General features: G+C 37.8%; 1 protein-coding gene across 4 annotated transcripts in view; it reads right to left on the reverse strand.

The window, feature by feature from the left end:
- CACNA2D1 (calcium voltage-gated channel auxiliary subunit alpha2delta 1) overlaps nucleotides 1–19231 on the reverse strand; it is a 517017-nt gene that overhangs the window by 487950 nt on the left and 9836 nt on the right. The gene's annotated exons all lie outside the window — the stretch shown is intronic.

Here is a 19231-nt window from a genome sequence, read left to right on the forward strand (position 1 = left end):
ATGAAATGCTATAATCACATGTGACCCCACACACATATTACAGAACTGGTTAAGGAAACATAAAACAAACATGGCAAAAGAAATAAATAGTGGCAAGACCTACTAAACATAACTATGGACAATAATCTATTACATACTAATTTGTGAGAAGCAAGAGTAGCAATGAATATTAAAAGCATGTATAAAAGCATTCCATCCAGGGAGGCCAGGGTGAACATAGTATCAAGTCCTGAAAGAAAAGACACACTATACTGGTGCAGCCTACAAGTAATTCTGATCCATTCTGAGGAGGTGTATGTGTTCAGAATGTTTATTGTAAAAATGTCTTCTTCAAGAAGTTGAACTTAACACTCAACAGCCAGCACTAACAGCACAAAGTGAGCCTGGCCTTTAATTCTACATGTCCACACACCCTAGAAGTGTACACTTCTGTGAAAACAGTCTTAGTGCACTGGTTATAGCTACTCATTCATATTTATAATCACATCATTATCATTCTAACAATGCACATATTAACAAATTCATATTATCTTAACTTAAAATGTCCCAAAATAGAAGGTACTAGTCTCACATTACCTTATTTAGAGGAAGAAGAAAAAACAGCTTTCTAAATTAGCTCCCTTTTTCATTAAACAAGTCTTTAAAAATCTAAAGTTTCTCTTTATTTCCTGGGAAATCTGTCTGGCAAGAATCATCCTATTTACCCATCACACATTTTCCAAACCTGGAGCAGATCCCCTGTGGTTGCACCACAGAAGAGTACAGGAAGACACATCAGATATAAATCTCTTTGTCCAAGAATGCTAGAAAAATTCCCTAGGCATGAAGTCTGCAAGTTGCATAAAATTACCTGAAATTGGTCCGGCGCGGTGGCTCACACCTGTAATCCCAGCACTTTGGGAGGCCAAGATGGGCAGATCGCCCTGAGGTCAGGATGTTGCGACCAGCCTGGCCAACATGATGAAACCCCATCTCTAATAAAAATACAAAAATTAGCTGGGCATGGTGGTGGGAGCCTGTAGTCCCAGCTATTCAGGAGGCTGGGGCAGGAAAATCGCTTGAACCCAGGAGGCGTTGCAGTGAGCTGAGATCACGCCATTGCACTCTAGCCTGGGCAACAAGAGCCAAATCACCTCAAAGAAAAAAAAAAAGAAAAAAAAAAAGAAAAAAAAAATACCTGAAATTTTAATCTGGTAGGACCTAATAAATGGGCAACATTGCATGTACTGTCACTGTGGTCAGGTGGGTTATGTATGGCTCTTACCCACTCATAGGCTATGTGCCACGTAAGACTTTGAATTTTGTCTTTAGGTTAATGTACTACATTTTTTTTTTTTTTTAAATCAGGCTTACTTGCTTTAGATTTAGATTAATCTTAATTTATTAATGTATATTTTCTTATAAGAGAAAAAATGCCCAGAAGAAAAGCAAGATGGATGAATCAGTGTGTGCAGATCAGTATGTATACACACAGCCAGTAAAAGATCATATCTGGGAATCCAAACACAGGAAAGATTCAGTACTAAATATTCTAAAGGAATTATTTTTTAATAATATCTCACTTAGGCCAGGCGAGGTGGCTCACACCTGTAATCCCAGCTCTTTGGGAACCCAAGGCGGATGGATTGCTTGAGGTCAGGAATTCAAGACCAGTCTGACCAACATGGTGAAACCCCGTCTCTACTAAAAATACAAAAATTAGCTGGGCATAATAGCGGGCACCTGTAATCCCTGCTACTCAGGAGAGTGAGGTAGGAGAATCACTTCAACCTGGGAGGTGGAAGTTGCAGTTAGCTAAGATTGCACCACTGAACTCCAACCTGGGTAACAGAGCGAGACTCCATCTCAAAAAATAAAATAAATAAAAAATACATAAATAAATCATTTAAAAATCTCATTTAAAATTTAATCACCGTAATAATTGTGGTATATGACAGTATGATCCACCAGTCCTTAAATGACTGAATAGTGATGTCGTGACCATCCCAACAGAGCAGCAAAAAGAAGGTAATGGTGTCTGGATTAGTTTGCTCAGGCTACCATAACAAAATACTGTCAATTGGGTGGCTTAAAACAACATAAATGTATTGTCTCAGGGTTCAGGACACTAGAAGTCTGAAATCAAGGCGTCAGCACGGTCACGCTCCCGCTGAGAGCTCTCAGGAAAGATCTGTTCAAGTTCTCTCCCCTTGCTACTAGTAGTTCTTTGGTGTGTGGCAGCATAACTCCAATCTTCACACGCACTCTCCATTCATAGCACTGATCCTGTGTATGTGTCTGTGTCCAAATTCTTCCTGTATCCAATATGTATCATATTGGATTAAGCGCCCACCCTACTCTAATATGATCTGATACTAACTAGTTACATCTGCAAAGACCCAATTTCAAAATAAGGTCACATTCTGAAGTATTGGGGGTTAGAAATTCAACACAGTAATGTTGGGGGAGCACAAGTCAATTCATGTGGGTACTCGACAGCAGTCTCATATGTAATGCCTAAATTAGGATTGTTCTTGATATTAACGGTTTACATAACTTGGCTACTTACAGCTGTTTAAAGCTCTTAAACTGCTATTGTAGAATATAATATGTAGTAATTATCCCATTTCTTAATGCATGTAAAGGAAAGAATGATCCAGCACATGAGGAGTCAAGAAGTGTTTCTCAGTCATTGTGGTTTATTCAAGTTAATATATCTACAATCTACATATATGTATAGAAGTTGATAAATATATAGTTTCACTACATATTACATATACATATTATTAATATATAATCCAAATTTCCTAAAGATCATACCATATGGCAGACGTATTAGTGAGATAGCCTCAGCACAGGGCCACCATAAAATCTGTTGTCTGACCTGAACACTTTTGAGAGTGAAAGGGCACTATTAACAATTAGGCTAGACTACCGGCAAAAGCCAGAGGGTCCTAGTCACATCCAACATGACTGTAAACAAAGGGAAGAGCCGAATTCAAATAAAATGACAGTAGGTATAGAATAGACTTTTACCAAATTTGTCTGTAGTAGGAAAGGGAAAGGCAGTGATCCTTCTGATCATTTGTAAATATTGAATACCTTAAAAAAGGGGGAGATCAATGTGTGAAAAATGCATTAGATTTTGCATATAGTGAGAATGTAACATATTTACATTTTGTAAATAAAATGGCATACAAAAAAAGTATTATGGAGAGGACAATATTAAAAGGAGACACTAACCACATCAACATGGGTCTTTCTAGTCTTTCCGAAGACAATGTATGTCTGTTCTCACGCCGCTATAAAGAATGCCCGGGACTGGGTAATTTATAAAGGAAAGAGGTTTAATTAATTTACACTTCCACAGGTCTCGGAAGCCTCAGAAAACTTACAATCATGGTGGAAATAGAATCAAACACATCCTTCTTCACATGGCAGCAGGAGAGAGAAATGAGTTCCCAGCAAAGGAGGAAGTCCCTTATAAAACTATCAAATCTTGTGAGAATGAACTCAGTATCATGAGAATATGATGGGAGAAACCAGCCCCCTGATTCAATTATCTCCACCTGGTCTCCACCTGATCCCCACCCGCTCCCCTAACGGCACATGGAGATTATGGGAACTACAATTCAAGATGAGATTTGGGTGGGGACACAGCCAAACCATATGAGACAATAAGAGGAGAATGCATCTGAAATATTTAAGACCCCCATTAATGCCAATCAACTAAAGAAGTGAAATAACGTATTATTTCTTGTCTGTAGAAAGAAGAAAAAGAAGCAAAGATATTACTTTTTGATAGAATAAAGCAAAATATTATTCTGTAACAGAGATTCTGTGCTTCCCTCACGTAATTCTGATTTTCCCTCATGCAATAGCATTCCCTCCTATCCAATGTAGACAGTGATCACTGGATTTCTCTATTTCTATAATACACCACTTTGTGGTGTCATTCTTGTAAGTGCACTGTCCTATAAGACAACAAGCATTCTCCATTTACAGAAAAAGTAGATGAGCAGAAACACCTGGTATTCTTTTCATACTCACCAAGCTATTTTTGGTGTATCAGAGTTCAGGCCAGCCCTATAAAACTTCAGAACCACATATAAGATTGAACATTATATGCCTACAAGTAAAGCGTCATAGCGTCATAAGCCTGTCCCCAAAGTGCTTTTATTGTTTTGGAGTCTCCGTAATTGTACCTCTCTGAAAAAAAGCCAAGTACTTTCAGCCAAGAAAAAAAAAAATCTTCATTAGTTTACTATGCAGCTTTCCCAGGTGAAACAAACACCCTCAGCAAGAGTGTGTGTCCATGTTAATTACAGCTTGCCCACAGGCCACCCTGGCAACTGTCCAGCCTTCCTGATATCTACAAAGCATTTTATGCAGTATGCACATGGGCAGGATAGATTGCCTAATTTCCGCTCCAGACCCAGCAGGAAAGGACAGACACTGGTACCTTTCTGCTAAAGACATGTTTCACTGCAAAATTTTCCTTCAGGAAATTCACAGATCTCCAGGAACAAGGGAAATTTACCCCTGGACATTTGACTGTACATTACATAATTACACTTCCTGCTTCACCAAGCACTAAATTTAACAGCTTAATTTAGAAAATAATTTGAACTACCCAATTTACCTGTTTTAATAGCATACTCGTTATCAGGAATTAATGAATAAAACTCACTGATGTGACAAAACTTTAGCAAAATGCAAACACCACATCAGGATTATGAAAGTCAGACAGAATTGGACACCACTAGCCACAGAAACATGTATCATGGGTCAATTTATTATGCAGATTCAACTAAATATCTGCATTAAAGTAAAACCTTAGATCAGTGGTTTTCAACCCAGGGTGATTTTGCCCCTCAGGGGACATCTGATGATATCTGGAGACATTTTTTATTGTCATGACTTGAGGAGGGATTGCTTACTGGCATTTACTATGTAGAGGCCAAGGATGCTACTAAAATCCTATAATGGACAGAACAGCGCCCCCCGCCCTCTCACTTCAAAGAACTGTCTAATCCAAAATGTCAATAGTCCTGAGGTTGAGAAATTCTGCCTTAGGTTATGTGAGAAAAATTAGTAGTTTTGCATAAATTCTGTGTGTTAATACTATGTCCCACAGATGCATTTTAATAGACATTCAAAGTTATTTTCAGTCAAGTTTCTCTGATATGATTCTCCTACCTTGCCAAAATTATGAATTGTCACCAAATACTATACAATGAAGTACAAACAAGTTCTATAAGATTAAAATAAAATAGTCTAACATTCATCATGCTGTGTCTGAATTTAGGAGAGATGAAAGACTGGTGAGAAATATAAACGACCAGCATTCCTGGCATCTACAAAATGCAAAACTAAATTACATGTAATGTTAATTGAGGATTCCAAAGATCTCTTAATTTCCAGTTTTCATCCATTACCAACTCATGATTTTTTTTCCCCTTAAACATAAAACTCGCACTGCTTTTAACCTACCACATTCCCAAGGTCAGAAACAGAACCACTCTCACTGTCAGATAAAAGCATGAGAAAAGTATTCACAAATGTACTTAACTAGACGTAAGGTGGAAATCCAGTTCTGTCTCTTAAAAACTGCTAGAAATCTTCTCTGTGATATAATTTAAAAGGAATAATTGCTTTATATGTTTTGAAGTCCTTGCCTCATTATTTATAAACAACAACTTTGCAGAGTGCTTGCCTGTGATAAATTTGTATTATGTTTTACGTGGAGCAAATTTTTGACCTTCAATTCAGAATGACAAAAAAATTGAAAAATCATAGCGAGCAGGAAAAAAAATAAGGCCACACTTTTCTCTAATGTTGGTTGTTATCATTTAGTCCTTTATGGATAACACTCAACTATCTTTTACACTTCTTCAAGTCCATATCCTTCAAAACATCTTTATCCCTCTTATCCTAATGTTTTGTCCCTCAATCTACCACATGGGTATTCAGGTATCTTATTAATTTTATTTAAAAGTCCTTGTGCTTTATTATTACAAAATACAACATACAGAGCAGTTTTTTTCCTGGCCATGCTCAGCTTATCAGAACTACTTTATTATGCACCACTGGTATCTATTTAAAATGATGACTTTGTTTTAGAACAGAATCTAATGTTCTAAGGAGACAGTATCTGATGTTAGAAAGGGGAAAACCCCAGGAAGCATTCTTTCAAAACCTGCTCCATGACTTTATGCCAAGCCATTGGTAAGCAAACTTTCAGAAGCAGATACCCAAGAAGCTCCTCTTCTGAAACAGTGTTTGGCAGTAGCAATCACAAGTCAGAATAGAACTATGAAATAATTACCTCTTAAAAAATATGGTCCACATTTAAATGGTCTACACAGCAGAGATTTATCTGTGTTGTTAAACTCTCTTTAAAATGACATCACTAGGAAGATTCTGCTTATCCAATGGTTTGAGACAGAAGGGTTCCTTTGAATTTTAGAGGGGAGAGGGCCCAAATCATGGGTGAGACATAAAAACAAGAATTTGAATTTGATCAATCAAGGAAGAGCGTTCGGGCACTGCTACTCCAAAAAAGAATTAATATGGTAGAAGAGCAGGGAAAGAGACGCAGACGAACACAAAGCCAAATTTCATCACAGTTGATGACTGCCTCCTGCACTACTAAGAATGTTTATATTTCTTTCAAGGTGCTTACCTCCATATAGGACTGGCTCAGAACTCATCAGACCACAGATGCATATATGTGCCTTAATTCACCATCTCATTGCAAATGAGGATGGTCAGGGAAGATAAAGAAAAACACAAAGAATCTTATCTCAGAACTATCTTAAGTCTACAGAATGATCTTACAGATAATTTGGAATATACAATTCTGGTCTCCAAAAATTTCCCATGGTGGTTTCATCCATTTACGTTCCTTAAACATACTTTTTCTTTTTATTCCATGGACCCTTGAAAAAAGGCCTAACCATCCCCTAACTGAAGTTATTCACAAAGAAGAGAATACTTAACTTTTAGACATGAGGTTTATGATGCAACATCTGGCTTTAAATGTCCATCCCATATTTTTAGCCAAATTGCAAATCAAGTAAATTAAAATATTCATGTTTAAGGGTCATTTTGCCAAGATACTTTAAATGATGTGCACATAAAATGTAATAATAATTAATATTTTACTGCAATAATTAACTGTAATAGTCACCAAGGTGTTGGATGATTTCTATTGGTAAGATTTCAGCAGCTATCTCTTAGAATCATGGCCTCTACATTCTCTTTCTTGAAGATTTTCATCCTTGATGAATAACCTCTATGATGTTTTTTATAAGGAAATTTATCAATAACGTTATTTGTTGTGAGCTTTATCCTGAAAATCACTTAAAAGGGAAAAGCTACTCTAGGAAGTTTAGCGAGAGCATGTCTAGCACTGTTTATATTGGTATTCTTCTTGACCTGACATTGTAACTATTATCTGGGAGATGCAGCATCTTTGCAAAAATATCTAGTTTAATTCAATTCGTTTTAAGTGACCTACTGGAAAGCAGAAAAAGGACCCCTCAAGAGAGTCTTAAAACACATAACTCTGATTTTCTAAGAAACTAGTTTATCTCAACAGTCTGGAAAAATTCCATAAAAGTTCTTGAGACAACTGTTCAGGAAGAAGCGTATAGTAACAGATAAAATGTAGTAAGGACTGCATGGAAAGGCATTTAAAACAAAACAGATAACCTTGTACTAGTCTTTTGATATAATTCATGCCTTGGTTTCATTAGGTAAAATCCTACATGCAACATAAGAACATCATTGGCAACAGGCTGTCAGAAAAATATCCAGTAGAACAGAAAATAAGCAAAAGATGCTTTGTCAAACACACACACACACACACACACACACACACACACACACACACACACATTTTTTCCATGCATTTTAATTCCAATGTGCACAGATGCTTGGAAAGAAACTGAGGTCCACAAAATGAAAAAGCTCTGCAATTCTCACTATTTGCTAACTGAACATCTGAACCAAACTTAAAAGGCATTCCATTCCTTGAAAACTTTTAATTGCCTTTTGCAAGAATATATTGTTTAATTCAGGATGTGTTTCAATACAGGGAGAATTATTTATACTTTTATACTTTTGCAGACACTCTGAGATCTGAGTTATCAATGGAGACTTTTATATAGCCTCAGCCTCATAGGCCAAATATATTTTAAACAGATATATACATACACACAGACATATATATACACTTTTTTTAATGCAGAGAGAACTCAACCTGCCCCAGGCATGCATTAATGTTTTTATCTTCATTCTTGGACATACAATCTTTGTGGATTAACAATTTTGTATACATCTGCTTCTTGACTATATGCAAATAATCTCAGAAGCCATCAAAAGGGAATAGCTACCTTCAGATTAGCTGATTTACTGAAACTATGAACAAAGAGTATGCAGTCCTGCTCTTCACTGCAGTATCAAAATAGTTGGTTTGCTGACAGCAAGTGTTTGAATTCATGGCAAACAGTAAATGCTCTAAAGAGAACACATTAAAAGCCAAATTTGCTTATGAGAAACAAAATTCTGGCAAGGAGGTACAGCTTGTAGTTCCTTGTCAAATAGCAGGCTTCCTTCAAACCAAAGCATTACGATTACTTTGAGGAAAAGGCCATTGCTATCCATAGCTAAAATAGAAAGTAAGTGTTGAAGTAGAGCATATCACTTTCATATAAAATCATTTAATGTGAAAATCTTCTATTGTAGTTTTTGTAATGTCATTTTCAAACTGAAAACAGTAGTTTAGTTATGTCTTAAATACTCAAATAAAGTAAACTAGAGCTATTCAGATTATGCTACTCAGAGGCTGCTAATCTGGGAACTGTGTCTACCAGTCCACAAGAAAAGTGCACAAATTGGGAGTGTTTACACACTTTTAAAACTGTTTGGAAAGAGTAATTCTTTGGCTGTGGAATTTAATTAAGTAAAAGAAGGTTTATAATTTGCATATCTTTTTAAATTTCATTTTTCTATTAATTGATTTTCATTCCATTTCACAAAAATATACCTTTGCAATGGATATAAAATTTACAAAATAAATAAATCAACCCTACCCCTTTAACACGGTTAGTGTGAAAAGCACTGAATTAGACAATTACTCTGACCAGCGTTCCTCGGTGCTAGCAAATTAATTATTGCTAGAATTATAACAAGAAAAATCCTGAACAAATCAGACAACCAGCAGCACTTTGAAAATAAAATGACATAAGGTTTGCACAGGCTGAGCAGGGAAGCACCTGTATGGAGTATATGAAGGACCCACTTTTTAAAGGAAATTTACTGAGCACCCAGTACATAAGCAGTATTAAAAAGCATGCCATCATTACTTTTTTCTTTGAAAAACAGAAGTCATAGCTATTCACCTAAATCTACTCACTGAAGTGAAGAAATCATTAATAATTTATAACTGGGGTGTTAGTTAGAGGACATTACCATTACATAGTGATACAAATGAAAAATCAGATGCTGTTTAGGATTGTAGAGTATTGGCTAGTTTATGCAGGCAAATAAATGCATATTTTTCAGGAGATACCCAAGTATAAACCTTAATTTGGAAGAATCATAATCCTTTACTTTTCAAAAGAATTGTTTTGTAATTTTTCTACACATTTATTGACAATAATGGTATAAATTGGCTTAAACCATAGCAAAAAGAATTCTTCTTTGCAGAATGTGAAAAGTTCAGCTAACTAATGATGACAGCACCCTTAATGACTAGCTAATGAGCTACTGGAGTTTACTTTCCTTACAGGATGGATCAGAACTAATGTCACCCAACACAGTCTGCCTGAAGGCAAGAGAGTGATAGGTCATCTGATGCTTCACAGCATTTCCCGAATCTGTGAACACATAAAGTAGGAAAGAAATGAGCATTCACATCTTTTAGTTTTTGGTGTATTTACGATGGCTGTCTAATCTAACACCTGTGGTAGGCAGGATTCTGAGATGATTCTCATAATTCCCACTCCTGCAGAGCCCATTCTCCTTGAGTGTGAGTGGGGCCCGTGCTATGAAGGGATGCCACTCCCTTAATTATGTGATGTTATGTGGTAAAGGTGACACGATTCTGCAGATGGAATTTAGGTCTCACATCCCTTGATTTTGAATGAATCAAAAAGGGGAGTATAATGGATGGTCTAACTTAATCAACTGAACGCCCTTCAAAGAGGGATTGAGCCCCCTTTCTGAATGAAGAGAGTTTCCCTCCAGTCTAGAAGAAATAAACTGCCATGTTGTGAGAGGACCTTTAATAGGGCCTCCATAACCACACGATTTTGAAAGAGGAGCAGGAAGTAGCCCCATACAGGAATGCAGGCCAGGCAAGTCCTTACTGCAGCCTTGTGAGACTGAACAGAGGGCTGCCACGACGACTCAGCACGGAAACTGTTAGATAATAAATGTATATTGTTTTCAACCATTCAGTTTGTGGTAGTATGCTACACAGAATAGAAAATACCAAACCAAAATAAAGAAATAAATACATTTACATTCCCAAATTTTAAACATGACATTCAATTTTTTTTCTTTTTTAAGAGATAGAGTCTTACTCTCTTGCCCAGGCTGGAGTGCAGCTGCTGGATCATAGCTCACTGAAGCCCTGACTTTCAGGCTCAACTGATCCTCTCACCTCGGTCTCCCACGTAGCTGGGACTAATAGGTGCATGCCACCATACCCACACAATTATTTAATTTTTAGGAAAGATGAGGTTTTGTTGCATTGCCCAGGCTGGTCTCAAACTCCTGGGCTTGACTGATCCTCCCACCTCGGCCTCCCAAATTGCTGGAATTACAAGTGTGAGCCACCATGCCCAGCTCAGGATTCATTTTATCTCTGCGTAAAATGCCTTTATGAAGATTCTACTTGGGACTGGGCGCGGTGGCTCACTCCTGTAATCCTGCAATTTGGGAGGCCGAGGTAGGTGGATCACCTGAGGTCGGGAGTTCAAAACCAGCCGGGCCAACATGACGAAATCCCGTCTCTTACTAAAAATACAAAAATTAGCCGGGCATGGTGGCACATGCCTGTTCTCCCAGCTAGTAGGGAGGCTGAGGCACGAGAATCTGTTGAACCTGGGAGGCGAAGGTTGAAATGAGCCAAGATTGCACCACTGCACTGCAGCCAGGGTGACAGTGAGACTCCACCTCAAAATAAATAAATAAATAAATAAATAAATAAATAAATAAATAAATAAATTCTATTTGGTTTGTTTAGATTCACTGAACCTTAAATTAGTCATCAGTCTTTGATTTCCTCTGTATAATCTGATTCACATCTTTTTTGCGCACATGTTGAGGATCTAACATGTGTTTCTAACTCTTCTCATTTATTCATGCCTCTACACTAGGAGGAAAACTCATCAACTGGCACAATAAAGGGCCACACATTAAAGACTGCACACACCCCTCTTCTATACTTTAAAATGCCTTATGAGCTCGGATATAAATTCTTGAAAAATTGGAATTGATACTATAAACAGCATAATGTAATTGATTTTTACTTTTCTGAAAATATTTCATAATATACATTTATTACTCAAGGTAAACCATGATGATATGTTTGCTGCTCATCTTAGAGGAAAAAAGCCCCATTCTATATTACAGATAGTATGGTAATTATTGCTTATGTAGCTTTAAAGTTACTATTCTCCACTTGCAAAGATTCCTAGAACTATATTGTCAAGGGAGAACATCTAGGGCCTCTTTCACAGAACTAAAATCATCAGGGACAATGGGCCACTAAAATTATTTTTCTGCACACGAGGTCAATTTTTCTGCAAGGTCAATGACTTCATTATATACTACAATATACTCCCCCACCCTTATTAGAGGTTTTGCTCTCTCTTTCTGGGGTTTCAGTTACACGCAGTCAACCAAAGTCCAAAAGTGTTACAGAATTAGAGAGAGACCACCTCCACACAACTTTTATTACAGCGTATTGTTATAACTGTTCTATTTTATTAGTTGTTTTAATCTCTTTTCTGTGCCTAACTTACAAACTTGGTATATAAGTTATAAGTTATGGGTATGTATACATAGGTAAAAACATAGTATATATTTTTAATCAGTAATATATGCAGTTTCAGGCATCCACTGGGGGTCTTGAAATGTGTCCCCAGCAGGTAAGGAGGTACTTATCTGTACTTGATATGCCCTTCAATCAGATACAAAAAGAAGCTTGGTACCATATTATGCTTTAGCACAATTTGGTGGTAGCAAAATGTTTAAAAGAGAGGAAAACATCAAACTTGATCATTTTTGCTTTCAGAAAGAAGAAACTTAAAACAGTGGGAAAATAAACTTTTCAGGAACATAACCACAGGTATGGGAGTGCTCAAGTACCAAGAAAGATCTAATTTATGGTCAATAGATACATGAATGGCAATTATGTAACAACTAAAACCAACTTTTTAAGAAATAGGAGGTGAACAATTAAATGTTGGATAGTGCTAAAGCCAGAAATTCTTCCTTACAAGATGTTACCAAGTAGGTCTTACATCTAGTTAATGGTGGAAGCAAACAGGAACCCACGTCACCTGATTAGACTGTTATCCTGCTTCTAATCAGAGTATATTTGTTCAGTGCTTTCTACATGCAGTGTTTTACATGAATATTTTTAATCCTTACAAGAACCCTATGAAGTTTTATGAATGGGAATGTTGACTTGTTGAAGTTACCCAGCTAATTGTAGAGCTGAGATTTTAATCTACACTTTTAACCAACCATGCAAGTTCCATGAAATAATTAAACCCTAATGTTCAAAAGCATCCATTTTTTAATGCAATGACTCCTCTTCTATGCATTAATACGGTATTAGTTACAAATCATTTTGAGGAGAACTAAAAAGTCACTCAGATGAATATCTGTCCTCTGGTTCAGATGAGGAAACCTGATTAGAAAGGCAGCAACCCACGGACAGATGCAATGGCTCACACCTGTAATCCCAGTGCTTTGGGAGGCTGAAGCAGGAGGATCACCTGAGGTCAGGAGTTTGAGATGAGCCTGGGCAACATAGTGAAAGAGCAAGACTGCGTCTCTCCAAAATATTTAAAAAACAAACAAGCAAACAAACAAAAAAAAAAAAACAGAAAGGCAGCAACCACACCACATACGATCACTTTTTAGAATACAAGAATGAAGTTTTAATGATACTCAGCATAGACCCAACATCTAAATCCATTTAAATTATAGGAGACCTGTGTAACTTGGCAGGAATCTGTACTGATTTAGTAAACAGAAAGGATATGGAGCAAACCGCCATCTTCAGCTTCAGACAAAAGTCAGGACACATAGCATAAAAAATCTTAAACATAACCTCAGGACAACAAGCAAGGAACAATCTGGAGCATTTTATTTATTTACTTTTTGACTTGGTCCTCCCTTTCCTACTCCCATTCCAGAGATTTTCCCCTAGTGCTCTAATGAGATAAATATGAAAAGCATAAGAGAAAATAGTAATCTTTACTCATCTCCACAGATTACACCAGGAGTAGATTAGAAAATCAAGAAAAAATGTCTAGTTCTAATGGCTCCACGTTAGAATAAGAAAAGATGAAGGAACTAACACTTTTCACTCTTTGCTCAATAAATTCAGTGGAATATACATAGACAAGTACTTGATGGCCTATCATTTAAGCCTTACAATTTCCCCTAAAAGGTATGGTGTGTGACACTCTTTTACAGAATATGAAATGAAATTGAAAGAAAATTAACTTTCCAAGATCACACAGGCTATATCAGAAGCAAGGTTCAACCTTGGGATTCTCTGACTCAAAATCCTGAATATTCCCACCATACCAGACTGCCCACCTTGAGTCCTCTGAACTACCATAGCATAGACTCATAAGGTTCTGGCTTAAGTATCTATCAACTTAGCAACTTTTGGGAGTTAGTAGAGTAATACACAACCACTGTGTGTTTGAAGATGTGCAAGAGTAGATCACAGGCTTCAGATGGGACAAAAAATTAAAACAATAATCAGCAGTTATATATCACATCCATTTGGATGTTTCAGTTACTCCCAATAAATTTACAATCTTTCCCATGGATGATGACATTTCTGGATACTACAAAGCATTTTCAGGTTTTATGTTTTCTAAATATATATATTCTACATACATGTAGCACATCTGAATCTGCATATATATTTTCTTCATATCTTATAACTTTCACTTGATATAAATCATTATAATATATATTTGATGTTCATATATTGTGTAATGTTTATTATATGTACACACACATCATATAAATATGTATATATCGGTGTACGTGACTGATGTATGCGTTTCTCTGCAGTTAGGGTAGATATACAGAGGCAACAGAAGGAAGAAGGAAAATAAAAATCGATTCTGAGTAGCCTGCTGACCCCAGGTTTTGGCTCCCTGTGCATATTACAAGAACAGAATCCAGGAACCAATTCACTTCACAGGTGGAAAAACCCAAAAGGGGTAGGACCAAATCCAAGACTTGCAACCTTCAAATGGCTCCTCTGTCACAATCATGTACACCCGGAACTCAACTGGCCTTCAGATGCCACACAGACAGGTTGTGTCACATCTGATAATTTAAGGAGATGAATGACCTCATATAATTATCACGCATGGTTTGGTCTGTGATGAGTTACCATTCCCCTATGTTTATTTATTACCATCGAGGAAAAATATAAATTTTAAACAATTACTCACTCACCAGTAGACCTTGAAACCCATGTGTCAATCCTCTGGGAACTAAGCTATCCACGCACAATAAAATTTCACCTCATAAAAATTAATGCCAATTTCTACACTTACATTGACAGGAAAATCAGGTGTTTGGACTGACAGCCAAGCAGTTAATATGTTTAATTTAGAGCAATCTGCATAGCCTCTATTGTGCCCATCTTCCTCAGGCTTCATATGGCCCATTTGTTCAAGTCGCCCAATATTTTTGCAGATGTAAATTTAAGTCAATTCTAATAAAATGTCATGACAAAGACAGGGTGGTATTTTTAAAGTGACAAACATCATAAAAATTTTACACATTCTTTTCTGTGGCAAATGTCAAAATGACTGCTATAAAAAGGCCATGTTGGCCGGGCGAGGTGGCTCACGCCTGTAATCCTAACACTTTGGGAAGCTGAGGTGGGCAGATCACCTGAGGTCAGGAGTCTGAGACCAGCCTGGCCAATACGGTGAACCCCATCTCTACTCAGAATACAAAAAAATTAGCCAGGCATGGTGGTAGGTACCTGTAATCCCAGCTACTTGGGAGGCTGAGGCAGGAGAATGGCTTGAACCCAGGAGGCGGAGGTTGCAGTGAGCCGAGATCAGGTCATTGCACTCCAACCTGAGTGATAGAGACTCCGTCTCAAAAACACAAAAACAAAACCAAAAAAAAAGCTAGGTTGCTGGCATTGAAAACTTGCTGCTTCAATGGTTATCATCAAGTTGTAATCATCAGTCATGGTATTAATGTATTGGTTAATCTAAAACATCTCTTTTATCCATAAATCAATTCCAAATTTGCACCAGAAATTTTATTTCAGTGCTTGATTTCTACCAACAAAAAAACAGTGTTTATGAGAGGCTCAACTCCATTTATATTGCAAAACGAAGGGCTAGAGTTAAATGAGTGTAACTAGCCATCAGTTGGATGAGTCAAGTAAAAGCTGGCCTTTTTCCGTACGCTCTAGGCAGATTTTTGCCAACTTCTGTATTGGTTGCGAAAAATGCAACTGGTCTTGATTTTACTATCCTGCACTCACTCAATTTGTAGGGTAGTCTGGAATCATTTCTATAAACATCTTAGATAGACTGCATTATTAACTTTCAGATATTCTGTTTTGAGGCTAAAAACTCACATCTTTGACAAGGAGAGGATATTGGTGGTAAAGCTATGACTTTTAAAAATAGATTCACACTCTGTGGCACAGTTCTCCTACAACAGGTGCTGGCTGAATTGTCACAACAAAGCACATCAAAAGCTTTGTGGTTCTGCTTTCTTCATGGTCTCTTTTAGGACACTGGTTTTGTCCTTAACCTAGGGATGGAACAGTTCACCCACCCTATTTCACTTACACTCCACTGCATCTCTTTCCCTTTCCCTTTTATGATGAAAGGCTACACAGGTTTTAGGAAGAGACATTTTTAAGACCTGCTAAGCATCCCTTTTTCCATTCATTCTAAGTTTTTCTCATGGCCCAAATGGTTATATATTAGCAGAATAATCTAGCTCACTAATCTATAGTCATCAATTCATGATCTCTTAAAGGCAGAAAAACCACACAAGGCACACATAATGAAGCCTGGCTATTAAACAGTCCTTTAAAGGTCCCCACGCATTCTTTCATTTAATCTTCACGGTAATACTGGATGCAGGAAATAAAAATACTATCCTTGTTCTACAGACGGAGAAATCGAGGCTGAGAGTTAGTTCTGCTCTACTTTACATGACTCCTCTCCCTCAATCTTATTGCTGGAATATACAGTCAGGCGAGATAATAGATACTAAGACCTCAAACCTCCTGCAAGGGCAGCAAAGTTCAGCAGGTAAGTGTAGGAATCTAGAATTGAGCTGCTTGAGATCAAATTTGAACTCCTAAGGAAATTCAGAAAAGTTCTTCATACCCTAAACTTGTTCCCACATTTACAAAACAGAGATAATAATAATACTTATCTCAGAGGATTGGCTTGAAGGTTAGATGGATTAAAAAACATGAGGCCAGGCACGGTGGTTCGCGCCTGTAATCCCAGCACTTTGTGAGGCTGAGATGGTTGGATTACTGAGGTCAGCCGCTTGAGACCAGCCTGGCCAACATGGTGAAACCCTATCTCTACTAAAAATACAAAAGTTAGCCAGGCATGGTGGTGCACATCTGTAATCCCAGCTACTAGGGAGGCTGAGGCAGGAGAATCACTTGAACCCGGAAGGCAGAGGTTGCAGTGAGCCAAGATCACGCCACTCCACTCTTGAAGTGAATGAAGAAATAACTTGTTCATTATTAATTATGAATTTATTATTCATTATTTACTTTTTCTTGTTTTATTTTTAAGTTCGGGGTACAAGTGGAGGTAGGTAACATAGGTAAACTTGTGTCGCAGAGGTTTGTTACACAGATTATTTCATCAGCCAGGCATTAAGCGTAGTACTCATTAATTTTTTTTTTCCTGACCCTCTCCCTCCTCCCACCCCCCACTCTCTGAAAGTTCCCAGTGTTGATCCCCTCTATGTGTCTATGGGTGACAGAGCGAGACTCTGTCTCAAAAAAAAAGGAGAGTACTAATTAATAGTGTCTGGCATACAGAAGGAAAAATGTCAGAAAACAATATTATTGTAACTGAAGGATGATTGGTAGTCATTATTACTGTTCAGACACTGCAGGTAGAGACACCAAAATTACTTCAAACTGTGAATATCTATGGGAGAGAAAAAAGAGCAAAGTCACAAAAGGGAAATAAATAGCCCACCTTAACTCATCTCATCTCTTGCCACAAACCACAAGAGTGGTTTTTCCACACTGCAACGGTACCAATGAGAGGAACACTGATTCTCAGATCCACTGGCATTTGCAGTCCTAACCACTCATTCATTCATCTTGGAAACTCAGGGAACTGCCGTGATGGCAACTGCCAGTAATTTTCAGACCTTCGGGAGACCTGAGATGCCTCAGTGAGGGTTAACCAGGGATACACTGTGCGGGGATATTCTGTCAGTTTTTTATTTGTTTGGAGACAACCCTCCCTATGTTGCCCAGGCAAGATCTGAACTCCTGGGCTCAAGCGATCTTCCTTCCTCAGCCTCCCTAATAGCTGAGCCTACAAGCGAGCCCTCGCCCAACTTCCAGTGGTTTTTTATCTTCTGAAGTGTATTATTTTGTTTTCTTGACAAGGATCTGTTTCAACCAAAACTTTTCCCCTCTACTGAGGGCAGGAAGCACCAATAGAGTTGGGCAGTAAACCACTACTATTGCTGAAAATCAATGAATAAGTAATGCTAAATTGTCAAAGGAAATAACGATTTGCTCTTTTATCTGTTTTTCAATGATATTACTGGAAGATCTTTCTACCACAAGCACTACACACTTTTAAAATCTAATGACACTGGCCAGGTGTGGTGGTTCACATCTGTAATCCCAGCAATTTGGGAGGCCAAGGCGGGTGGATCACCTGAGGTCAGGAGTTTGAGACCAGCCTGACCAATATGGTGAAACCCCATCTCTACTAAAAATACAAAACCTAGCCGGGTGTGGTGGTGTGCTCCTGTAGTCCCAGTTACTCAGGAGGCTGAGACAGGAGAATCACTTGAACCCAGGAGGCAGAGATTGCAGTGAGCTGAGATCACACCACTGCACTCCAGCCTGGGTGACACAGTGAGACTCCATCTCAAAAAAAAAAAAAAAATTTCTAATAACATGTTATAAAACTACATGGATCTTTAAGATGATAATCTCTCCTAGGAAAGAAGTAAATGAAAAATAAAGACAAGTGAGAACCAAATGTTGCTGTGTCCAAAGGTAATATAGTGGCAAACTGGAGTCTTGTTACTACCACTGAAAGAAAAACTCTAGTCCATGCCTCTCAAAATTTGAATATCACTAATGTGTATGTATTACATTTCTGAATTATGTCATTTCTTCTCGAGAATGGAGTATGTAATTTAAATCATTCCTCTAAAAACATCTCCAGTAAATTAAAATTATATCTATCCTGTATTCCAACCATCTGCTTTCCTTCTCAAGGCTGTTTCATATTTCAAAAGTTACTTTGTAAGACACTGTGTTTAGTCTTGATCCCTTCCTCACCTGCCTCTATCAGAACATTCATTCATCAATCATGGCATCTCATTGCTTTCATTTCTCTGACATTTAGTCTTCTCCTTCTGAGATACGGGAATCTCCCTTCTGGTAACACTTATTTAGTTGTCTGTACAGCCTTCCCCACCCTCCCCGCCCTTCCCACCAGAGTCTTTTTCTGAGAATCGCCTCTTCCCCTATCCACGGTAATAGCAACTGGCCTCTTACAATGTAATACCTCCTAATAAGATTGGACCAGATATGGTGAAGTAACCCAAGCTCAGGCAACCAGAGTCTCTTTTCCAAATCCCATCTCCTGGTCACAATTAAATGGGCTGTAAGTGGCCATCTGGCCCATATTCAGACTATCAACACATCTTCTTTGGGAGGTTATCTTTAGGACTAGTATTCTACACTCAAGCTGGTTCAAAGCTTCAA

Source organism: Rhinopithecus roxellana, chromosome 6 (assembly GCF_007565055.1).
Source record: "Rhinopithecus roxellana isolate Shanxi Qingling chromosome 6, ASM756505v1, whole genome shotgun sequence".
Lineage (NCBI taxonomy): Eukaryota > Metazoa > Chordata > Mammalia > Primates > Cercopithecidae > Rhinopithecus > Rhinopithecus roxellana.